Source organism: Chroicocephalus ridibundus, chromosome 2 (genome assembly GCF_963924245.1).
Source record: "Chroicocephalus ridibundus chromosome 2, bChrRid1.1, whole genome shotgun sequence".
NCBI lineage: Eukaryota > Metazoa > Chordata > Aves > Charadriiformes > Laridae > Chroicocephalus > Chroicocephalus ridibundus.
The window spans coordinates 136266128-136292511 of record NC_086285.1 but is presented as its reverse complement, the minus strand read 5'-3'; the positions used below and the strand labels follow the sequence as shown (position 1 = coordinate 136292511).

Sequence of the window (26384 nt, the reverse complement as noted above, 5' to 3'; positions counted from 1 at the left end):
AATGTCTGAACTACAGGATGAGAGAAAAACAGAATCCTGATCAATAGAAAAGTGTATAGAAATAGAATAAAACAAACCTTGAGTTGACCTTAAAAGAGCTGAGTGAGAATGGACCCTTATCAGTTTAGGCAGATGACTCAAAATTGTGGGAACCTAAAGGGAAAAAGAAAGACAGAAGAGCACACAAAGCTGTGAACAGATCTGCAAGAAACTTGTTTCTATTATTGTTAGCATAGAAGAATATTTTCTCACGTATCGTGTGCAGGAGATGCACTTTTTTATTGTAGTTGTTGGCCAAGAGGTCAATTGAGCAACTGTACTTGGCAGAATGGAACATTTCTACAAGCAAAGAAACTCTGATGACTATTGAGTCTCCAGTCACTTCAATAAACTCTATGATCTGTAAAGAAATATAACTTTATTTTGAACATTCAACTTCACACCTAGATGCTCAAAAAGAACTTTAGCCTTCTACAGAGGTGTGAGTGTGTAGAGTGAGTATTACTCTCTTAATCTCTTTGTTAATGTTGTGTTGAAAACTAACAGCATAAAAGGAAGACTAAAATGAAGGACCTCGAAATGATTATGATACCTGCTGAGAACAACTGAATATATGAAAAAAGCTATTTTGGAGACCAAGAGCTATAAGATAGTTTTCAATATTTCATAGGGTTTTTTTCTGTATTCTTTACTTTTTTCACTTTCCTCTTTATTGCTTTGTATTATATGTATACATTTTTATTCTGTATTAGGTTTTAGTCTCAATTGAAAGAATTTTGGTTAGTTTTAACATCTGGACTGTGAACTGGAGGATACAAAGTTTTACATTTCTTATATCCGAAGTGATTTACTAACTTCCTTTTCCTCTGATATCAAAATACACTCCCTGAAGAAGACTCCTATGAGGTGTATAGATTTAAATACTACAAAGATTTAGAAATGTAGGAATCATCAGTGTCCTCCACCACTAATAGAAGTAAGATATATAACGCAATCTCCTTTCTTATAGAAACCAGAAAGATGTCTACAGTGGCATGACATCCTGAATACACTATCAATGGGTAATGCAGAAATTAAAATACTTCTGCAATCGTTAGTGATGTGTTGGAAATTTAACACCAACAGCTAAAGTTACAACAGAAACAACTGCAAATGAAAAAAGAATTTTGGCTGATCCTGAATTTTCTTGCCCTAAGAATAGAGCAGACCCTCTGCCACCCTGCATATGAAAACACCATGGTCTTAGCTGAGTATGAAAATATTTTATTGGCTAGGTTTCAAAGTTACTCTCTCTTCACACACATTTCTCTAGCCTAAAATGAGCTTAAGATGCCTGTATCATGCTGGTCTCTCTAAGTTGGAAAAATATCAAGCACTGAACTGATGTTATATCACATACAATCAACAAGGAAATAGCATAGCCTGGGGTATGCCCACTTACTGAAGGTACATCATCTTCTTGCATATGACAGCAAATAAAACAGGTGCAAAACTAAGCCCTGAAGAGCAGTACATAAAATACAATGTCTGTTTGTTCATCGTTATATTCTGGGATTCCTCGAAAAAAAAGAAAAATCTGAAACAATTTGGCTTAGCTTTTTTCCCCATCAGAACCTAAAAATGCAATTCACCAGTACATGATAACCCATGGATGACACTGATTTTTTCTGTTTTTCTAACTGCTCTAAGATATGACAAACTTAAAGACGATCAGCCATCCATGCAATTCCCACTGCATTCATGACACAACCAAATTGAAAGACTGACTGAAAAGTTATGAGGTATTTGTGAAAGAATCTTTCTCAATACACTTTCATAAGGGAGATACTGTACAAGACCAGACAATGGTAAGTAAAATTACTAATGTCAAGAAATATTGATATTTTTAAAATTAATGACTGTCATCAGCTTCCAGTTTTTCAGGGAGGCTGTTTTCTTGATCCAGTGAATGTCTTCTTTTAATCTGTCTTTACCTGCTTACCAGCTATTTTCTACTATCTCAAAACAGAGAGTACCACTCCAATCTCTGACTGGTGTAGTTAACCACTTCAGTTAGCAGAGTTAAGTTCCTTGAGTTTTCTCAGGACAGAGAATGAGAACAAAATGGAGTTTAAAGAAGACAGAACAAAATGAGACATTTACATTGGTAAACACATAGGTACACCTCATTGCAAATCCAGCCACCTCCAGGAGGAAACACTGGTCCTCTTAAGGCAGAGAAGCAGAATTCACTTCTGTCACAGAGCCTGGATTTCTTGATCACATAATTAATCCTTTTATGCCTTTCTTCCTTATCAATAAATTCCTGACAAGACTTTCCTAGATGAGAGGGCTCTTGTGTAACAGTACCCATGAACAACTGGAAAGCACTCAGATACAATAAGAAACGTATAGTTCGCTTTTTTGAAAATTTAGTGCACAGTATATCAGATCTGAGTCCTCACATTAAGATTTCTGTAATGGTAGAATTTACAGAAATCCTCATCGATATCGACTTTTCTGTTCCTTTTTTTTCTGTTCCTTTTTGTTCTATTCTATGGTCTACAGAATTTGAAAGACTAAGTATGATTAAGATCGTTAGAAAAATTCTTGAAGACAAACAAATAAAGACAGGAATTCCTGCTCCATTTGAAATTACCAAAAGTCTCAGAGAAACCCTGAATTTATTTTTTTATTCTTATCTCAGAAGCTGACAAAAGACCTTTTCTGATTTCTTTAGGTTTCCTGGTTGACTTGTTTAAAATAGAAAAAAAAAACCCTGTAATATTGTATATTTCACAATATAAGTTAATTGGCTTAGAAAAACTGCATTCTCCAAAACACCTTGCCAGTTTAAGTCTGACGCTATAACTGCAAAGGGAGAACTCCAGGGATTGGGAGTTGAATACTTATATGCTGCTGTTAAATGAAGCAGTTGTGCTTGAGAAGCCTCTGTCTGAATGCAATTCATTTTACAACATCATCTAGGGACAAAGTATAGTTTAAGATGTAAACTGAAATGGCATCTTCTGGTAATGCAGAAATATCCCTGAGCTGACTTGAAGAAAGAAATGAAGCTGAAAACTGGACCAGTATAAAACAATTGATCATTTTGGTTTCGGTAGGAGTAGTCTTACAAATGCTTCTTAGGCTGAAAGTCATTCTGTGTACGGGAATGCAGTAAGCGTGTCACCGGGGGTAATCATATCTGAACTGCTTAAGGACACAGTGCCAGCAATGTAATTCAAACTAACATTTTCTAAAAAAGGAACACAGATGCAAAAGATGACCGGTAAATCCAGGTGCAGATGTCTATACATTCTTGAATGTACAGATAAGCAGATTGAAACAAATATCAGAGAAAAATAACACTGCTCAAGTATATGAGATGAATCATAGTTCAGCCTCTACTGTTCAGTAATACATTTTTATTTTCTGCATTTTTCTACTAATATAGGAGTGAATCCCAAAATACAAACCAGCTTAACTAACATGAGATGAAATAGGATTAGTTTTAATATTTGTAACTGGACCTGTCCACTACATAGATCCTGATCCATTACTGATTAACTCTAAACTTAAAAAAAAACAGGAAAAAAAAAAAAAGCCAGGAAAAGATGTGAAATGAATCAATAAGTTATCAATATCAACAGGATAAAACCTAATGATAAATGAGCAGAAGTTAAAAGAATAAGACAAAAACATGAGGACTTCTGTACTTTTGTATAAAAGTAAAAATTAATATTTTTTTTTTTATCAGGCAAGGGGCAAAGTCCACAAAGACAGAAAAAGTCCACAATGAAATTGACTAAATAAATAAATATGTCAAAAAATAAAACCTTTAAAAGTTCAATTCTACTACATCTAGGGACTTTGAACTTTGCTTTTGATGAACTTTTCACCGACTGTTTTTCCTCATTTTTATGAACGAATACAAGGGGAGTTGTGAATGTGAATATAAAGGTGAGCACTAAGGGCAACCAAAGCATTTGGTGTAGAAATAATGTGATGAAAAGCAAGGTCACCCGGGGTGCAAAATAAGTACTAATAAAACAAGAGATGGAAGACAAGGCTAGAAAAAGAACTGGCACTCACAGACTCAAAGACAGATATGTAAACACAGAGATTCGGGGGGGAATCTAAAAGGTTAAAGACACGCCTAAGGAAAACTGACATTCAGGGTGAGAGGGTGTGGAAAAGTTGGACAAAGAAGGGATACAAGGTAGATAGAAAGTGACAGCGGAAAAGGTACTTGAGTGGGGATATAATATATTGCAGCCATTCAAGGGTCTATGTAGAACTCCATTTTCTTTAGGTTACAGTTTGCTTCCTTTCTCCTTCTATTCTAAACTCATCTCTGCTTTACATCCACACTTGACAGACATACCCCTTCCCTACTGTTATTTTACAAGCTACTTCTCTTTCTAAATTTATGGCTTCAAACTGCTACCATTCTGAAGTTTGCTTTTCTCTAAATTTTATAACGCAAATTATGCTTTTGCCTTGAAGAGAGAAACTACCTACCTAAGCAAAGTCAACTACACAGAGTTCTCCAAGCTACTTGTATGTAGCTTATTCACTACCTGACTCAGCTCCTGTAGCCGGGAACTTAAGCAGAGGGACCCTTTGCATCATATTACTCTTATTATGTCATATGACCAGATTGTGCTAACAGAGGAGAGCTGGAAAGATACGCTCCTTCCTTTACCCGCTGAATCTGTGCCAGCAAAACAATCCGTTCCTACTTTATGCATACATAGCACAGTCATCTTTGGAAATGCAAAAGCTGCATTTAAATAGACCTTGAGTTTATATTTGGATTTAAATACTTTTCTAGAATTTTGTCTTCTCAAATTAAGCAACCCTCCTCCTCCAAAGTATGCAACTAATTTATGTATTTAAATAATTTATTGCACAGATTACTCTTATTTTAGTTATAGTCAAGCTTTTTCTGTTAAAAATATTTCACAGGCTTAATCTTTTAGGCAATTTTAAATTGCATCAAGTTAATACTTCACATATAGGTCATCAGTGTATATGAATAAACTATTAATTCATTAACACCTAAAATAAGTTTTTCTGTTTATAGACTAGAAAAAAAACTGAATCAGTGCTGCTCGATTATTTTCTTTATAGCCTTAGGAACTACAAAACACATGCTATTTCTAAAATTAGCTTTTGTGGAATTCAATGTTCATGTCTTTCTGCATTTTTAAATACAATCCTTTCAAAAACTTGCTTAGCTGCACCACTTAAGCACAAGTTTGGCAGCAGTGTTGGTGTCACAGAGATTATATGCTTGGACTTCAAGGGGGTCAATGAGATGACTGCAGAGCTCACTGTACAATAGCCTTCACTAGCTAATCCATAATGCAGCACTGTCAAATTATGAACGTGCACCTGCAGTTTTCCAAGGAAGAGAATTAAAAATGAGAAACTCCATCTGGACTATTCTTTTTTTTTTTTTTTTTTAAAAAAAATGTGCCTTCCTCATAGTGAAAATAACAGTGACATTCACAATTAAAGACCCTTATGGTAAGTATTAGATGTTATAGAATGCAACATCTATCCACTAAATATATTTTATGAAATGCATCACATTTATCTGAAAATACTTATTCAGAAGTCTTTGCCAAATCTTTCGAAGCTGTATGAAGCATTACTGTTACATGAACTAGCAGTGCCAATTCAGCAGATCTGTAGTAAAAAAACCTGCAATCGGAGAAAAACACATAGATCACAAAAAGACAGAAGGACTATGAGAGAGAAAATGCCTTTAGAAAATTAACACTAACAAAAGTTTTACTTAATAGCTTATGGAAACATTTTGAATATTTGAGGTTAGTATATTCAAGTTTCATCTTCCCCTAAATATATATGTAATGACATCTTACTTCAAATATATTACTATTAAATGGCTGCAACCACCTTCTTCCCACGTTCAATGTTGTATATATAACTCAAGAGACTCCAGAGATCTGCCATACCTGTAGCACTTGTAATAGGTTGCAAGTGATCCTCAGTGTACAGAGATTCTTTTTTCTCTTCCCTTTGTCGCTCCATCTCCACATGAATATGAATTCTAGTTATATAGCTGTAAGGTGAAGAAGTAAGGCTTTATCTCCAGTTTAAAATGCTATTTTTGTTCGCTTATGTTTTTACATTTGTTGCTTGCTTTGATTTGTGCTTATACTGTCTCCTGCTGAACAAAGGTTACTGCCTGTTGCTGTGTTTTGTTTCTTTTCCACCGGCACATACAGTTTGTATGCACTTAAGTATTAAATGTAATTACATTTTCAAAAAGAGTCTTACTGAGAAAAAAACCACTCCATATTTAGTTAGTAATTTATATGGTGCATATACCCCTCCTACCTAGATGCTATTTACAGTTTCAAAGTATTAATTGGACAAAAGCAATCCACAAAGACATTTTGTCAGCTAAAAAAATCACAGCTCCCACCAGTAAATACATTGACAGTCAAACTGCGAAATAAACAATAAGAAACCCTAAAAACTAAACTAAAGTCACATTATTTTCATACTCTTTAAAGGAAAGCCAAATCCTAGAAATGGTAGAAAAGGAAGATAAATTCCAAAAAAGGCAGTCCTTCCAGATAAATGTGGCCTGAATTCCCTTATAGAACAGGAGATGAATGTATATTTTAATAGCCTCACAAATGTACAATGGTTGAGAATCTCTTTTATAAAAACAGATACAGTTTTGAATATTATCAGTTGTATTTTGGATTGTAATGAAATGAAAAAAGAGAATCTATAGGTAATAATCTGTAATGCATCACACTGCTGCCAATCATTTTTGGTGAGAAGTGAATATCCCTTTCCAATACATAAGTCTTCACCTTCATATATTCTTCTAAATGATTCAGTGGCCAAAAAAAAATCACTTGGATATTATCTAGTGTCACCATCTTTTCTTACTTAGACAACTGCCGTAAAAAGAGGAAAACAAGAGTCCTCAGTGACTTTGATGTTCTTTTAGCATTATAGTTCAGCTGACCTCTAATACTCCTGTATAATTTAAAGTGAGGGAGAGTGGAATCAAAATTTAAAATCTCACTAAAAAGTATACTAAAATTTTATTGTTAATTTAATACATATAAATATATTTTGCCATACTCAGTTCTTCAGTTGGAAGCCTGACATCTGAATCAAATTCAGCACGAATTCAAATAATGTTTTACTGCTCTGGTCCACAATGATTAGAAACCCATTTTTTTCTTAATCTTGTGTCAATTAGATGGACTATTTAAATATCTTGGGAAGGTACAGTTCAAAAAAACAAAGACAGGAGAAAAGCCCTGTTGTATATTGAAAGAAGAAATAAGAATATCTACAGATTTCCAGGACCGACTTAGATACCCAAAGTACCAGTGTAAATGTCTAATACCTTAATTAAGCAAAAGAGCCTGAAAACTGAGACAAAAATAAAAAATCTTGGTGTTCTAGAACATTAAAACATGGGTTCTTTCTGAAGGTTCTCTATACTTGCTTTATTGTGCTCATTTTCTCTGGCGAACTTTTAATTTTCTCTTTAAAAACCTATTATAAATTTCTCTTTAATTCAATCTTGGGTAAACAACAGATGTAACCTATGCATTTATGACTACCAGACAGATTTCCACATTTTACACATTCATTCCCATTGTGGTTGTGACATAATACTAATGCTATCTAGCCTATGTTTTTCTGATCATGAAATATAACTCCACTTATTTTGTCAGTTGCCAATGGCCACAAGATAGATCAAAACTTTGGCCTTTCTTAGTCTGTGTATTTTTAGTTTCAGGTTTTTAAGTCCCTATGCACCATTCAAAACCTAATATAGTCTGTCAGTCATTTGGTAATCGGACAACAGTCCCAGTAATATCATGATCTGGCTGTCATACAACTGGCAGTCTAACTGGCTCTCCTTTATAAAGCACAGGAACTTTGTGTGATGTGTCCTGCAAGTGAACGGAAGAGTTTTCACCAGTGAGTACGTGCCCCACGGTTTTCAATGTTTGCTCCCACAACATTCCAGGGGAGCCGGAAAATGCACTTCAGGATCATTTGCCGTTTCTCTGTGCACAGCGACAAGGCCTTCTTTGATTTCTGCCACTTTACAAAGCTAAGTGGTGGCTCTCACAGCCTGCCACTAACAATCAACTGAATAGAAGTGCTCTGACATGATGCTCAGTTGGGACCACCATTCACAGCAGCATACTCAGCTTCAGCTAAGCCTGGTACCTTAAAGTACTTATTTAGTTACTTTTAATAAAGAACAGAAGATAAGAAGTCTTTTATTTCCTGCCAAGAGGCTTGCTGGGTCTAGCGATGAAGGGTGGAAGCAGGTGAGGTTCAAGAATTTCACCTTCCTTGCGTGCTGTGTCTTATCAAGATGTCCACAGGTTCTCCACGATTTGGCTCACTAACTCAATTAGTAGCCCTTAGACAAATGTTTTCGGCTCTGAATAATTTCCTTAGCATGAGGTAGGTCTTGTCTTGAATCTTTTTCCACGCACATATTCACTTCTGTCTTTTGTTGTTCTGGTAAGATCAGAAAAATAATGTCTTAAGAAAGTCTGCACGTACTAATTATTAAGAAGAGAAAAAAGAAGAGAGAAAAAAAAAAAGAAAATCCAATGAGATCTGACATTCTGGAATTAAAAGCAGGCAATAACAAGCTTCCAAACTTTTTTTTACTTTTTTTTTTTCCAATGGGAAAGTAGACACAAGGTTAGGTGATAAGTTGTATCCTTGATTAGAGATCCCTCATAATCATAGACACTTCAGAGATTTGTTAAGAACACAGCTCTAAAATTTTCTCAGGTTGGTATATATTTCAGGTATAAATTAAGAAGACTGAAACCATATTGAAATTTTGGTATATTACCACCCAATACGCTTGAATGCATTGAAAAAACCCACTCTGTTGCACCACTGTTTTAACAGGGAGTTGTGTTCATTATATCAAAAGCTACAGTTAAAAGTATCTTCCTCTTTTATTCTTCGCGTTTTGAAAGGTACTTTTTCTGCAGATTCAACAATAGCAGCCTGTATCAAATTAATATTGTTTATATGCTGTATGTGAGAGTTCAAGCACTGCTTTAAATGCATAGAGTTCTCCACAAAAACGAGATTAGCAGTTTCAGCACTGCAATGTAACAGTATTATGAAATTATTATAGAAATCAATAACGCTTTCATTTTCAGAACTAATCTGTTGGTAAGATCTTGTTTATAAAGATATTAAACAAATGCATTATTCACATTTTGTAACGATTTTCAAGAAAAAGGACATTTTTTTAATTATCACATGGAAGTGGTGTAATAAATGAGTGTAATTTTTATTAACAGGAGTTAATTTACATAAAACAAATGCTCATTGAATTATTGAGTATGATAATATCTACATGCCTAGTCCTGTTTGTCATATTTTGTGCCTTTTGGCGACATCAGAATTATAACAACCTGATTTATGCACTAAATTTAATGCATAATATGACAACATACCGATAGGTATGCCTTATAATGTATAATTTAAACATGATTGCTATATATTTCACCCATATTTTCTTGGCTTTACAAAGATTTCTCATGCATCTAGAAATCTCGATTGTAATGCAGGTTGCCAGATATGAATGTCTGTTTGAATTAATGAACATTTTTATAAAAATACTCTGACTATGAATGTTTTAAAAACCTTGTCATAACATTCACCAAACTTACACATGACAGCTAGCATGTGTTACTGCATTTTCATCTTAAATATTTGATGACTGCCTCTTTAAATCCAAGATTCATAACCCAAAGGGTTTCATTTTCTTACAGCATATGTAATTCAAGAGACATTTATTAGTATAGTTCTCATTTTATGCACCAACAAAATATTTTTCAGAGAACCATTAGATGAACTCCCTGCTTTTCAGACTTTTTTCTGAACATTTTAATTATAATTGTATGTTTTCTTTGACAATATTTGTACACAGACTATTTGCAATGCTCCCTGCTTCCCTATCTCCAGCCCCATTGGAACCAAAAGAAGAATTCTGCAATATACAATAATGCAGAGTCAGAAAATATGAAAAGCATCAACTAGAATCTCATACACACTAGATTAAATATCTGAAAACCCTTGGTAAGCTTTTTTTAACCTCTGAACATACCCAAAGAAACATTACTGTATACAATTACAATTCATAAAAATTTGCTAAACGCAGATGTTCATCTAATGCTGTTAAAGTACTATTACTGAAGCATAAAATGAAGATTTCTGTATTCATTATTGCCCACACGTAAAAAATTCAGCAATGAAAAAATATCAAATATTAAAATGTTTATAATTATTTAAGAAGCGGATCAACAAACCATTGTTGGTGCAATATATTACTATGTTAGCACTGAAGGTTGTCCACTGACGGGTCACTCTCACTTGACCTTGTATGCACAGAAAGGTAGTTCACCATGGTAACCTTGGTCTTGTGGCTTTCCATACAGTAAATCATTTCAGCCCTCTTCATGTAATTCTTTTATTGGCTGTGCAATTGAAATGTCATGCTTCACGAACAGAGAAGCTAGTAATTTCTTATGGGTGATTAAACTACCTCTGTAATGTACGAGCATGGATGGAACTGTATGCAACAGACTTAAGCATACACTTAATTTTTTAAAATTCTTGGTATTTTTCAGATGCTTACAAGGAAGTTTGTTGTGAGAATAAAAAACAACTCTTTTTCATAAATGCATCCTAAATGAACACAAAACAGCATCCCTTTTAGACTACCTTCAGGAGCAAAAGGAAAACAGCAGCCCAGAAAAAATAAATATTTAACATTGTTTTTAAAATTAATACCTAATATTTAATCGCACTGACAAATTTCAAAAGTCAAGCTAGTTTATAAAGGCCAAGTTAGGCCCAAAGCAGGAGCTGACATTCTTATTTTAATTATATTAATATATAAAGGTGAGATATTGTAGAAAATAATCAGAGAAAAACAACTGGTGGTGGGCAGACTCCTTCAGCTATTATTTCATTTTAGTATTTACTTTCATTTTAATCTTGATATAAAATTGAACAAATAAGCCTGATGCTTTCTTTGGAGAATTACTCCTTTGAATTCAAACTATAATCTAACAGCAGAAAACAAATGGGCTTTTAAAATGATAAAGATGTGTTCAGAGGAACTTCATATCTTCTAAGTTTTCTTTTATAAAATGGCATGCTTCCTTATATAATTGTAATATAAACACTTGCTGTAACTCTATTTGCAAGAAGTTCATACTAGGGGTTTTTTGTCTTTTTCTGCTTTTGCATCTGTCAGGTTGATACGAGTCTGAATGACACACAAGTACGTGTGTATGCAGTACACAAACTGATATGCCTTCCAAAAACTTTAGCAAAAAGACTTTGATACCACTGTTTTTACATTATTTTCTATATTAAAAAAGCACCATGCCTTTTATACAGCAAAAATAATATCTTATGGCTTTCATAATTTAATTAACAATAAATTATGATAACTTTTGCGTTATGACTTTTGTTTTAGTTTCCCAGCTGTACCCATTCACACAATGAAAAAGTAACATTAATCCGTGATGTATAAAAGTTAAAGTAAATAACTGGCAACCAGAAACGCAGTGATAAATTGAGAAACCATTTGACTGTGGAGTTCTGGAATAAATCTAATAATTTAACCACCTCTAATCATTGCATCAAATAAAGAATGCGGAATAATCTTATCAAGGAGAGAGTGGAAGGATCTAAGAGATGCTAGAAAATTCTTCTTTAGTGTTTTTATAAGATCACAGAAACCAGTTTCTGTGGGGCTTAAGAACCCAGATCTGCTATCAGGGGATCTATTTGTAAAGGTATAAAAGTGGTAATATAGTAGACTGACACCCCATTCAGCTGGATTAATGACCTCATGATGAGAATGGCAGCTGCTAGTCAGAAACATGAAAACAGTCCCCATTCAAATTGTGAATTTTCTATCTTGACTATTTTCTACAGGATATTTAATGTCTTATTTATGGCAAAGATATCAATGCTGAAAGGTAGTTGCATGCAGACTTAAGGAAAGAGTTTCACCTAAGCAGTAGCATTATTATTAACCAGTGGGACACCTCAGAAATATAAAAGAGCACATACAAAACGTACAAAATGCTTCTAATGCCTCTTTGCCTTTCAGTTACCAGTGGTACAAAATCAAGGTTATGATTTCCCTTGTAAAATGTAGTGATGGAAGAAATCTGATCTCCTGTCTTTTTATACAGGGCTGGTATCTCATACAATGGCTGAGCATTGGCCCAAGTCCCATTTCACTTCAGAAAAAAAATCTCAGATAAACTTATTTTTGAGGTGGGGAGAAAGCAAACACCTTCTCAAATGAACACATGAAAAGGGCTACCTCAACCTCGGTTTGACTCAGCCAAAAAAAAGAGAATGGATTTCATTTGGAGTCATTTTATCTTATTTCTCTTCTGCTCCATTGTGGAACATTGCTGGAATTCCCTTATGTCTGAGAAAAGTTCCAGTGTTAACTACAAATCTTTAGCATGAAATTGCAAGCTACATCAAAATGGGGACAATGAAAAATCACAATGAAAAATCACTGCGATTCCTCATTCTTCTGCTGGTCACTTTCTATATTTTCCTTTGACTATCCAGTAAGTCAGACTACATTTTTCATAGCTCTTAAACAGAAAAAGGATTTCTATTAGACCATGTTCTTCTAGGTAACTTTTGAGAAAATCTATATATTCTCATTGGTCCGACAGATTTCCTCTGAATTTAAAAATAACAGTTAAAAGAGTAATAATATAGCAATAACTCTGTGAAATGGCATGGTGTCATTTAAACAAAAAAAAAAAAAAAGAAAAGCAAAAAAAAAGAAAAAGTTTCTTTACAGCCATAGTTATCAAAGAGAAAACCTAAAGGAAATACTTGCAGCATCACAACTAGTGTGGTCACAAGAGAAGAAAAGAGGTGTGTTTACCTCCCTAGTGGGAAATAAACAAATCAAATATTTTAGATATAAACCATTGAGGAAAAAAAAAAAAGAAAAAAAGAATAAGAATTCTATAATGACTAGAAGTACAGATATTAGGGCTGTAGGTGCTTGCTAGATTAAAGAATTCTTTATTTAAAAAAAAAAACCCAAACATAAATCTAAACTCTCTGCTATGGTTGAAAAACAGGGCTAGACATGAATTTTTTTGACATTTGTACCGGGGTCTCTGTACTACATCTAAGCTCTACTGACCATACAACTTAGGCCCTGCATTCACAAAGAGCTGTGCATGGTCTTAACGTCAAGTAGGAAACACCTGTCCATTTTACTGGTACATTAACTGAGAATTCTAGTCTATTGTCTTTTTATTTTCCTGTAAGAAACTCCTTCACTACCCCACATTGTGACAGACTCTCAAGACACCCATGGAGCCTGTCTGTTAACTAACACTGACCTAGAGTCAGATGCAAACTGCCATCAGGAATTGCATTTTGCTTCTGAAGAGAATTATTATTTCTTTCACATCATAGCAAGGAAACACAAAGAGCCAGGGAATTTTCAAGATTATACTTTTAGCGCCCACTTCTCTGAGGTTACAGTCTCTTGATCTTTAAGCAAATGCCTTGGTTTTTCCCTTGTGGAAATGCTGTCTAATGTCAGGTAGTTTGGACTGACTTTCCAGGGAAGCATGATTTCTGTATGAATGAGAGAAGGTGGACCATTAACTTGGAAAGAGTAGGGATCTAACTACAAGAAGTTATTAGTTAACATTGAAGCTCAAAGGACAGCCTGGACAATTGTATCCAACATTGCTTGTTCACAACAGAAGCAAGACATACCCAGGAGAACTCACACTTCTTTCCCCCCTTTACCTGCCGCCCTCCCTCAAGTAGTTAGTATTTGTAAAGCAGTATAAAAACAGCTTCTAGTGATACGGTTAGCTTAAAAGTTAACTACAAAAAAAACATTTTTGCATTTGTGCACTAGGTTGGTTCAGTTGCAGCAAATCTAAATTTTGGCTGAAAATTTTCTCCTAAGTAGCATCATAATGTACCAGTTGTGACAATATGCTTTAGGTGTCCTTGTAAGAACAAAAGATTTAGATATTGTATTTGCCAAGCTAGTGTTTTCCAGGTACCTTTTACCTTACTACCTCTTTACAATAACTTTAACTGATAAAACATTACATTTTCTTGCCTTCAAATTTAATTTATTATCATCTAATAATCTATAAATGCTTTAACAAAACACTCTACCACTCTAAACTACTCCTGTTTCCAAATGCTACCCCACTACAAGAAAGTAAACACCACGACCCTTTTCTGCACCGCACAGCACCTTAATTTTTTCAGCTATTCCAAACCTGCCTTCCTGCTATTGAAATCTATCCTTGAATTCACTCAGCATATGAGTTCAACTTTATCAAATAGTTTTCCTCTGTTTCTTGGTCAATGTATTTTGGTCCTTCCTTCTCAACACAAGATTTTTCCATTCCCAGTAACCCCTCTGTGTATTCGTCTGTTTCCACTTAGAGGATTTAGAGGACAGTTAAAGGGAATAGCCATGTTTCAGTGAACTGCTCCATTTTTCTTGGACTACTCTCCTATACTTAATCCTTTACACATTATTTAATCTTCCTTCAAACAATTATATCGAATCATTTTCTAATATTTTTCTGGAACTCCTTTCACCAACTGTTCTGAAATAATCTGCTGTTTATTTGTACATGAATATGTTGGCATCTGAGAGACAGAATACATAGCATGTAACTGAGAAAACATTTGTGAAAATGCCAAAATGTCCTATGTGCTAATACTGTGCCATATACGTAGAGAAGTCAGTGAACATTATTGGAGGAGGAAACAATATTATTTTACTTAACATTGCAAGGCACTTGAAAGCTATAAAAATACACAGAGAAAGTCTGAGCCTTAAATCACATTTATATACTTGTATTCCTGAGATTCCTTATCCTCATCTGTGTTACCTGAATTCAAAGTTTCTGGTATTTCTCCACTTCAGACTGCTTAATGTTAGTTAAGGTATCAGGTTATATATTAAAAAAAAAACCTTAAATTTTCTTTAAAAACGCATTCAATTCATTTTTATGTTACTTCTCTTTTTCTGCACTCTCTCCTAGACATACCAATTTGTGAGGCACCTTTTAGATACAGATTCTGTCGTAGGGCTTTGAGTTTCCTGAAAAAATTTGAGAGATTCCTTGACTTTGAATTTATCCTACATCAGAAAACATAAGTAGTGTTATAGTCAGCAGAGCCTCATTAGCCCTAGAAATCACAATAGCTGAGGTTTCAGTCAACTGAGAGTCTTCAGTTTGAGAAAGATCTATTATATGCTGTGAGTAACTGCCAAAATACAGGCTGCTCTCATTGTGAATTGAAGGGTTAAAGAATGCAACATTTGGACTGCAGGCTGCCGTACCTTCAAGAGATGTCCTCCTGCAATTACTTGTCTTATAGAACACTTGATAATTGGAGAATTAGTTGGCACTGCAAAGAATAAAGGTCCGAGGGGAAAAAAAGTTAGCACTGCGAGATTGGATGATATGGTAATGAGCCTGCACCCTGGAGTTCTCCTTTTAGAGACACTGCTGGGACCTATGGGAACCTTGCTCTGTAAGGGTTTATTGAGAATTGGTGCCTCTTCTTCATAGCCAGAGCTATGAAAGATGATTGCAGAGGCCCAATCATGCTTGCTAGTCCAGCCATTATATAGACCTGATGCTTCTTGGAAAAGAAGTTGGACAGGTGTCTAGTAATAAACTCAGAACTTACAGGGCCTTCAGGTGTCATATCACATGGAGACCTCCTGCTGATTGAGACCGTAAGTAACACAAAAGTATTCGCCTTCTCAATCCATTTTCTTTGCTGTAAAAGTGGGATTCCTGCAGTGCTCACAAGGATAGGAGAAATGTAAAGACAGCAGACGTGCAAGGTATTCTACTTTTCCTATCAATATCATATGGTAGTGTTTCCCAACATCTTTTCTTGCTGCTCTTGAATGTAAGGCATGCAGCTCTGCAAATGTAGAAAATGCAAATTATTTGGGGATTATTTTGTTTGCTTACAGAACATGCTATCAATTCTAAGTAGAGAAAAGGAAAGGATATATGCATCTTATTAACAACTTTTTGGCTTTAGCGGAGGGAGATGATATAGCCTTACCTGTTTTCCATGATATATAATAGCATGCCGGTTTTTAAATGTCAAGATCAAAACAAAGAAATTCAACTGCAGGCTATTTGACTTTTATTTTTACTTCCTTCTCAATACTAATAAAAATAAATAATTCAGTTCTTTCAAATAACAGCAAGATAACTACAACAGAAAGCCAAGACACAAAATCCCTGGAATCATTTTCTGTCTTTCAATAATTACCCTTCTATAAATAGCTCACTGTACAAGTACAGGGTGAAGTTAGCTATGTCATATGTAACATGGTAATATAAAAATACTGGGATGTTGTTACTATTAGCAATTCCTAAAATTAAATCTTCCAAAAAATGCTTCATCTTCGTACATTGACCATAACACTTGCAAAGTCCAAAGTGTTGGCTACAGCAGTAGCTACTTCTCTATAGGGAGGAAGAACTTCTCTTCTTGATCTACCTAAAATTAAAATTAAGCCCTGTCTAGCGAGTTTCATAGGCTCTCAAGATATGCAGAACTTCTGCATATCCTCATCAAAAGATCAATGTTGATTCAGATTCCTTTCCTTTGATCTAATAATATCTCAAGATTAATTTCAATTGCAAAGGCAAAAGACTTATCTACAATTTAAGGTTAATTTTATCACTTAATCATTTGCATATTTATTCTTGCAGATGTTCTGGGCGTCATCTCAAGGCATGTGGAGGAAAAGAAAGCTATCAGAAGACTTCAACATGGATTCACCAAGGGGAAATCATGTCTGACTAATATGATAGCCTTCTATGATGGCACAACTGGATGGATAGATGAGGGGAGGGCAGTAGATGTGGTCTACCTTGACTCCAGCAAGGCATTCGACAGAGTCTCCCACAGCATCCTCATAGGGAAGCTTAGGAAGAGTGGGCTTGATGAATGGTCAGTAAGGTGGATAGGTAACTGGTTGAAAGACAGAGCTCAGAGGGTAGTGATTAGGGGCACAGAGTGTAGTTGGAGGTCAGTGACGAGTGGTGTTCCCCAGGGGTCAGTACTGGGTCCAGTCCTCTTCAATATATTCATCAATGACCTGGATGAGGGGATAGAGTGCACCCTCAGCAAGTTCGATGATGACACAAAGCTGGGGGGGTGGCTGACACACCAGAAGGCTGTGCCACCATCCAGAGAGACCTGGACAGGCTGGAGAGTTGGGCAAAGAGGAACCTTATGAAATTCAATAAGGGAAAGTGTAGGGTGCTGCACCTGGGGAGAAACAACTCCATGCACCAGTACAGGTTGGGGGCTGACCTGCTGGAGAGCAGCTCAGCTGAAAGGGACCTGGGAGTCCTGGTGGACAACAGGATGACTATGAGCCAGCGATGTGCCCTTGTGGCCAAAAAGGCCAATGGCATCCTGGGGTGCATCAAGAAGAGTGTGGCCAGCAGGTCGAGGGAGGTCATCCTCCCCCTCTACTCTGCCTTGGTGAGGCCGCACCTGGAGTACTGTGTCCAGTTCTGGGCTCCCCGGTTCAAGAAGGACAGGGAACTGCTGGAGAGGGTGCAGCAGAGAGCTACCAAGATGATTAGGGGATTGGAACACCTCTCTTATGAGGAAAGACTGAGGGATTTGGGTCTCTTCAGTGTGGAAAAAAGACGACTGAGGGGTGACCTTATCAACGCTTATACATACTTAAAGGGTGGGTGTCAGGAGGATGGGGCCAGGCTCTTTTCAGCGGTGCCCGGGGACAGGACAAGAGGTAATGGGCACAAACTTGAGCATAGGAAGTTCCACCTAAACATGAGGAGGAACTTCTTTACTTTGAGGGTGGCAGAGCACTGGAACAGGCTGCCCAGAGAGGTGGTGGAGTCTCCTCCTCTGGAGATATTCGAAACCCACCTGGACGCGTTCCTGTGTAACCTGCTCTAGGTGACCCTGCTCTGGCAGGGGGGTTGGACTAGATGATCTCCAGAGGTCCCTTCCAACCCTATGATTCTATGATCCTATGATTCTTGTTTATAATTAAGTGTGAGCACTGTTTATTCAATTTGCTCCTCTCTCTGCTTGGCCTATTGTAGTGAAAACCAATGGTGCAAAAAAAAGGCACAGAAAGAAAAACAAAACTAGAACAGGATCATAAAATTTGCCAAATCACATGCTATCAAATGCCTATTCTATCTAAAAAAAACCCTAATACACTTTAATCTTCATTATCATTATTCTTCTTTACAAGTACAGTACTAGATGTAAGAAGCACATACGAAGTACTTTGACCACTTCTACTCCATGCATCAATGGAGTATTTAAATTTAATATGTCCCTCTGAATGACAACTTGCTTCTCCTTAGTACTCAGTTACTTTCTCTGAAATTAAACAATTAATAAGCCAGGAGCTATATGAGCTATAAATTATTCATCCAAATGAACATTAATCAATTATAAAGAGATATAGGAATAAAATAAAAAAAAGAAGACAGCTATATCCTTTTAATATTAAATCTACTGTAGACAAAATGTCTTTAAACAGATGTAATTTGCATAATGGCAATACAAGCAAAGCTATATTATGGCTATTTATGTTAAAGTATAAATATATTTGTCAAACAAAATAACAAATCCATGACCAGATGGCAAGAAATATGTTACAGTTTTGTGCTGTGTGTGTGAATAAAAACGTGTATTAAAATTCCCCTAAATTATTAGTTTTACCAATATTTAAGAATCTTACCTCTTGTGTTCATACAGAAGTTAAAATACAGTCTTAAACTTTCCCAAGTCCGGTGGAAAATACTCAGTGTTCACAGAAACACGTCAAATAATTTTCTTGACACTTACTAGAAGAAGGCAAGACAATGGGCACAGTCAAATTTTGGCTAAGCCACGACATGCAGAGATATGCGAGAAGCACAGAATGATTCTTATTTCTTGATTTAAGTTAGATTTATTCCAGATGTGGGCATTTGTAGCCAGAAGGAAGCAAGAACTCTTCTTTTACAAAAGTTGTTCCTTGTGAATAATGTGTGCAGTCATTTACAGGAGCTTTGGAAAAGCCATGTATCTAAATTTTTCTGGAATTGAAATGCCAGGATGCTACCACTGTAGCAGATGGAACAATAAAGTCAAAACAGGCAGGAAGAGATATCCTCTATCTAGCAGTGCAGGAATACCTACACCCTAATTATAGACCCAGTATGTCACAGATGAGCCATCATTCTTTAATTTTCTCATTCTCCATACTTTATCTGTGTTATTTATGTAAGTTTTAATCTCTTAAATATAAAACTGTCACCTACTTAACACTGGTACAGTGCAAAACCTTCAGTCTTCTGGGACTCACAAAAAAGTAAAGTAAAATATTATTTGTAGTTCTCTGAAAAAAAGAAAGAATTTTTAATAGGATCAAAATGTATAAGGAAAAATCAAAATGGGAATGTATGGCTGTGTTCCCTGTTAAAAATTTTCACTAAAACATAGATTCCAGTTGTCTGCATAGAGAGACACTTCTTTTAACATCATTCCAGCATTGACCTCTGACAAAGACATTTTATTTCAAAGTTTTTCACAATGTCCCGAGTAGAATCATAGAATCATAGAATCATAGAATCATAGGGTTGGAAGGGACCTCTGGAGATCATCTAGTCCAACCCCCCTGCCAGAGCAGGGTCACCTAGAGCAGGTTACACAGGAACACGTCCAGGTGGGTTTTGAATGTCTCCAGAGATGGAGACTCCACCACCTCTCTGGGCAGCCTGTTCCAGTGCTCTGCCACCCTCAGGGTAAAGAAGTTCCTCCTCATGTTTAGGTGGAACTTCCTATGTTCCAGTTTGTGCCCATTGCCTCTTGTCCTGTCCCCGGGCACAACTGAAAAGAGCCTGGCCCCATCCTCCTGACACCCACCCTTTAAGTATTTATAAGCGTTGATAAGGTCACCCCTCAGTCGTCTTTTTTCCAGACTGAAGAGACCCAAATCCCTCAGCCTTTCCTCATAAGAGAGGTGTTCCAGTCCCCTAATCATCCTCGTAGCCCTCCGCTGCACCCTTTCCAGCAGTTCCCTGTCCCTCTTGAACCGGGGAGCCCAGAACTGGACACAGTACTCCAGGTGCGGTCTCACCAAGGCAGAGTAGAGGGGGAGGATGACCTCCCTTGACCTGCTGGCCACGCCCCTCTTGATGCACCCCAGGATGCCATTGGCCTTCTTGGCCACAAGGGCACATTGCCACTACCCGGTCCCTGACATCGTCAGGGAGAAGGCTCAGGGGGATCCTATCAATATGTATAAATATCTGATAGAGGGGGGGAACACGGAAAATTAAGAAAACTAAGCCAGTCCCTCCTCAGTCATGCCCATTGACAAGGCAGCTCAAATACTCTGTAATTCCATGATATTACAATCTGAAAAACCCTGCAAGTTTTAGGATTTAAATTTACAGTTTAGTATCATGTTCCTTGCAGTATGAACACTTACTATGAATGTTAACAAAAATACATAGTTGGCATCTAGCTAATAATAAATATTCTTGCAATTTATAGTAAAATCCACAGTTGTCTAGAATGGGAAATATGAATTCAAAATATACCTTCCAACTATAACATATATAATTATTGATATTGAATGACAAAAATTGTGTTCAGATCAACTAAATATACGGAATAGAAGTAGCCAAAATCAATATAACTCTGTTTCAGTAAACTTCAGCCAAACCAAATTTTTACTATTTCTTGAGGCTTGTTTTTATTCTTCCTTGTTTTTAAAAAAAATCTGAAACAATTCTAGATGGTAATTAAAGATAAATATGCCAAGCACTCGCATCCATCAAAATTGTATCAACCTCACCCACAAAGTAAAGGATTTTTCCATACTGCAGTATTGTTGATGTGGCAGCGTGAAACAATTTATCTGTACTTCTTGCATGAGGAAAAATTTAAGATAGAAAAATTATCGGTAATGGTATTTGTTGTGTTCCCCCTCCATCACCATGCACAACAGAATCTCTTAGAGACGGTTTTATTTTCACACCCACCACTAATCAGAACAGCAAAAATTCCTCAAACCAAAAGGTCTTGTCAATCAAGACAAGTATAAAGACAACAACTTGTTCACTTCTTTCATAGGCCAAAAGTTTCCAAAGTAAATTAGTATGCAGAAATAAGCATAGAAATATCTAGAAATCATCATAGCAGGAAATATATTTTTTAAAAGGTAGTATGTAGGAGAAAGAAGAAGAAAAAGAAAAAAGACAGGAAAGATAAGGATACGTAAATGAAAACTATATGTAAATGTTTCCCTGATTTGTATTTCTTCTGTCTGCTGCTTGCTCACCAGAATTCCTTACATATAAATGAACTGTGTATGAATAGGAGTGTATATGAACATACACTGCAAAGCAGGGTGGAAGAAATTTCGAATGGAAGCGGTATAGAAACCAAGATTCAGCTAGTAATAGCTACTAATTCTAAATACTGGCTACCCAGATTTCACAGTCCCGTTGATGTAAGATTCCATTGAACATACTCTTCTTTCCATCATTCAGACAAACTTAGAACAGTATGTATAAATCTACAAAAAAAATCTTAAGAGTATAAGGCATCAAATATTTTCTGTAACTGTGAAGTGATAATATTAACAAAAAGAAAATTTATTTTATGAAAATGTCTAAATGCTCCCTAGCAAAAAAAGTGACATGACTTACATTCTGACATGGACTTTCTTTAAGAGGGAAAATAGTATATGATAGAAAATAGTATTATGATAGAAGCCTGATTAAATGACAAAAAGACATTAACTTCTACGTTGAGAAAAGCAAAGGAACCTACTGAAAGGAATAAAAAAGGAAAAATTGCTCCAACAAGAACCTGTTCAGAAAGGATGGAGCATATGGATTACCTCTGAATTTAAAACTGCAGTATATTATGAGATATTGAGAAAAAGAAGTAATAGTAATAGTATTGGCTAGAAATATTTGTTTTGTAGGGAAACTGATGACAAAAAATTCCTAGGATTATGAGATTTGGAATTTGATACAGGAAGTGTATAACAGAGAGCTCACCTACCTGTAGGAAGGAACAAGGAAGAATCAAATACATCCAGACTACAAATCAAGAGTAACCTCAGTGTAGAAGAATCTTCATTGGTAAGTCCTGAAAGAGGAAGATTAAACATGATCTTAATGGCATTTTGTTAATTTAACTTTTCAGTCTTGTAAAGTCCTGGCAGATTTTCTACTTTGTTTTACACCAGGAGGTCAGGAAGGCACCAGATTAGATATATACTGAGAGTACAAATGGCAAAGAACTGAAGCTCAGCTGTTACAGTTAAGAAAAAAAAAAAGAAAAAAAAAGAAAAAATAAGAAAAAAAGACAGGGAAATGAGTGGACAAGACCTCATAATGGCCTTCACTGACATGCCTTTTTGCAACATGGTAAGTGGATTTTTTACTGCTTTTCTTCCATGAGGAATTCTTTGAAGGACAGAGAAGGCAGGAATAGAGGATTTTCACTTACAACAATAATTAAATTAAACCAAATCAAACCATTTTATTATTTTCTGCTGAAGGCCAATATATTTAGCATCCTCTTCCATGCATAATAAATTACATTAGCTCTAGGCATTTTCAGAATGTTGATTTGTTAAAGATGTTCATATATATTCAGTGGCATTCTTTGTAATATCCAGGTAAATATAACCAGTTGAGTCTTTTTTGTTTTGAAAGGAAATAAAGCATTAAGTTCATTTGGTTCATTTAAAACATTAAAATTATAAATCTATCCAGTGAGATTTCTTTTTCACACGAGACTTTGTTAAGGTCATTCCTACTGTAGCAGTCACATTGTCCTTTGATGCAATTGTAACATCAGAGGCTTAACACCAGTCTTCATGTTTTCACCTGATTTCTTTATAAATCAAAATCTCCTCACAAAAGAAAAAAAAAAAATAAAGTAGTTTGGCAGTAAGGTTCCACATCTAAAGTAAAAAAAAAAAATGACATTCTAAAACCATAGTTTTAGAATGTAACCATATTGCATGCACTTGAATTATGCAGTGATCTTCTAGAATATCATATTGCACAGATTGCAGTATTTATATGCCTTGCATAAAACATGTCATTACTAGTCATAAAAATAAATAAATCAATATTACTGAAATAATTTCATTATATGTTGGAAATATTTTGCATATAAACAAAGTAAATGGAGTACAAACATTTCTAATGACTACACACAAAACTAAGAACAAACTACCCACAGTACAATGTTCCTCTGTGAAGAAAGCATTACATTTGAATAAACAGATTTATACATCAGTCAACAATTACCAAATGATACAAAGAAGTTTTGAATCTCAAGTTTCACCTGGCATATTAAACATTTCCTTTCATTTTACAACAATGAAGCACACAAACAACTGAAACTCCACCTTGGTTTCTTCTAACTCCATCTGTTGTGTCCAAGTTTTGACAATCTCATCTCCTGTTTCTGAGATTAACCAGTACGCTAATGAACTAAGGGCACTTCCCTCTTAGAAAAGTTTACCATCAGTTTACCATGCAATTTAGGCCTGATACATGTTCAAGTCATTTACATTCCAAAATGACTTAAGAGCTATTGAAAATCTTATTTCTGGCCTTCCTTCAAGAGTTTTAGATCATGTCTGGTATTGCTATCAACTTTTTCAGTATTTTTAAAAGTTAAGATAGTTAATTTCAAAATTTTCAGAGACCGCTAATATTTTAATGTATGTGATCTATGCTAAGGTTTTCTAGAGTATTAGTCATGTTCATGGAATGGTGTGAAAGAAGGGAATAAGAAATGAGATTCTATAAATTTAGAAGAGTAAGTCATTAATAACTTAGAGTGAAACTGAGGTACAATTTTCCTGAAGAGACAGGTCTATTTTTGTACTGTTGCATAAATATATATGACAAGAATGCATTCAGTTTGATGTTTTGAGATATTTACATCTACATGCTGAATTGTAGCTCAGCCTAAATCGAACTTATCAGTATTTTTGGATTTAGAATCTATAAACCTGGTATGGTATTACTTGACAACTTTTTAAACCAACCGGCAACCCCAACACTCTAGAAATAGGGGTCTTAATGTGAATGTAAAAACATTAGCTAAATCAGTATGTAGCGACACGAATAATAGAAATTTCTCATCAACATCTCGTTTATGTTATATTAACATCTGAAAAAGCTATTTAAACATTAAAATTAATACATCATAAAACAATAGATATACTTCATACGAAATAGTTTTATTTGAATCACAACTACTCACAATAGCTATGAATATCCCCATTCAAATTGCTACCATGAATACTGTATAAAATGAGAATAAACTAAAAGTAAGATTAGAATACTCCTTTATAAATTACTATATGTCAAGCTAACAAATGGTAGACTTGTCATATTGAACAACTAACTGTCTAAATGATCATTCAGCACTCATAGTGTAGGGAAAAAACACTAGCTTTGTTGGCTATAAAGCAGTTGCTCGATTTTTCATACTGTCATTCTGCTCTATTAGCAAAGCCTAACACAATTAGGTATGAATATGCAGTAATAACATGCAAATTGTTCCTTCTCAATTGCCCCAAGGCAGCAGTCTCAGCCTTTCAAAGCTTGATTTCTTCTACATCATTACAGGCTTGGCATAATTCATCAGAATAAAAAAATACCTCAGCCTTATTGCATGTGGCCAGCTAGTAAAATCATCAGTAGTTGTTAACCATTCTCCCTCAATAGGTTTGTTAGCAACGCTGTCCCCAGCTCCCTGCCACTCCTGCACTTGTACATGTTTCCCTTGGGTAATGTTAGACACTACATTTGAGCCTGCCAGAACAATTAACCCTACTGTTAATTAGAATGAAATGTCAGGCGCACAGATGGTACAAGCTGGCACCCTGCCATCCCGCCAACTGCTGCTGAAAGCAGCTACCCCACTGCTGACAGCTGTTCAGCTATGTCCCAAACCAGCAGATGTCAAAACTTTCCAGCTGAGGAAAGCGAAAAAAAAGCAATGATGGGGGTTTCTAGTCCCAGCAGTAATGATCACTGGTTTACTGTTATTGTATCTATTACCTGTTGTCATACTCTACCTATCAAGTGGAGTCATCAAGCAGCAAGATGCAAATTAAAAATTATACTAAAAGTGAATAAATGTAAAATTGCTTTCCAAGCTAATTCTGTACAACTGTAAAAAAAGAATGGAAGAAAAACATATCTATATGATTTCTTTAGAATCTATAGTTTTTTTTCAATTCAGGGTTTATTTTAAATAAAGTTATATGATGACACATTGTATTGGAAAGTGCTACTCTCAGTATTTGTACACCGGAGTAGGAAAGCCTTTCTTGAAGAAAAATGTAAATTCTTAGTAGCATGAGCAATTTTCACACTTTATTTTTCCTACATGTCAATTTGATTTATTTTTTTTACCATTATGAGAAACGAAGCAACCAAGATAAAGTCCCAGAAGTCAGAATGTATCTGAATTCTCTCAGTGTCTAGGCACACAATATTTTGAACGACCAATTTAAACCTAAATATGTGAATGAAAGATCCCAGCACATTTTCTGGTGTGAATCAGGATTCTAATTTTGGTAACTATGCTTTGGTTACTTGAATCCCTCTTTGATTTTAGAAAATATGCTTTGGCTTTCAATTTTTTAAAAATTATATTTTTAAAAAATATAGTGGGAAGGCGTGGACATTGCTGTACTGTGAGAAATTCTCTCCTGTGTTCTTCATAGCTGCATAAAGATGGATGAGTACTTTCTTCAGGATTCCTCTAAAAGATTCTATCATGTAACTTTTGGCAATAGAAATACAAATACAATACTATTTCATACATAGTAAAAATGGAACGTATTTTGTTCTTATATACTTTCTTATTCAAACTAACTGTTCAGCAAAAAGATAAGAATATGCTCTTACATAAAAAACAGGATCAAGGGGGCTGAATACAAAAGAAAATATCACATACTATGACAAATGCAATTAGAATATATTTAGCTTACAATTTATTAATAAGATTATAATAATATCTGTAAAAAAGGATTCACAAATTAGAAAGCTTGCACAAATAACTTTGGTTTCCCGAAAAGTTTTTGGGGAAGAAATTCTTGCAAAGAAGATATAGAAGTTTAGAATTAATTGAAAACATATGTAAAACTAATAAATAACAATAATCAGGTAAATCTAGTGAGATGTGTCCCTTTATGTCATTTATTTTACCTGAATACATACTTCATA

General features: G+C 35.3%; 1 long non-coding RNA gene across 1 annotated transcript; it reads right to left on the bottom strand.

Annotated features, from left to right (window-relative positions):
- Window positions 1–8475: 8475 nt before the first annotated feature.
- Window positions 8476–15888, bottom strand: LOC134510790 (uncharacterized). The gene is made up of 3 exons (XR_010069728.1): window positions 15784–15888; window positions 15431–15498; window positions 8476–8526 (listed from the first exon to the last, which is right to left on the bottom strand). It is a non-coding gene; the product is annotated as an uncharacterized LOC134510790 (long non-coding RNA).
- Window positions 15889–26384: the final 10496 nt, after the last annotated feature.